Raw genomic sequence first — 254 nt, forward strand, 5'->3', positions numbered from 1 at the left:
GTTGGGGGGGGTCTTAGGAGGGGGCAGTTAGGGGACAAGGAACAGGGAGGCTTAGGTAGGGGGTGGGGTTCTGGAGGGCAGTTAGGAGCAGGGGTCCCAGGAGGGGGCAGTCAGGGGACAAGGAGCGGGGGGCGGGGGTTGGGAGTTCTGGGGGGGAGCTGTCAGGGAGCAGGAGTGAGGAGAGGGATCGGAGCAGTCAGGGGACAGGGAGCAGAGGGGTTTAGATGTGTTGGGAGTTCTGGGGGGGGGGGGCT

The 254-nt window shown here is 66.1% G+C and overlaps 1 protein-coding gene across 4 annotated transcripts in view; it reads left to right on the forward strand.

The window, feature by feature from the left end:
- Positions 1 to 254, forward strand: part of GRIP2 (glutamate receptor interacting protein 2) — a 461,595-nt gene that overhangs the window by 445,723 nt on the left and 15,618 nt on the right. The window lies entirely within an intron of this gene.

Source organism: Trachemys scripta, chromosome 7, assembly GCF_013100865.1.
Source record: "Trachemys scripta elegans isolate TJP31775 chromosome 7, CAS_Tse_1.0, whole genome shotgun sequence".
Taxonomy (NCBI): domain Eukaryota; kingdom Metazoa; phylum Chordata; order Testudines; family Emydidae; genus Trachemys; species Trachemys scripta.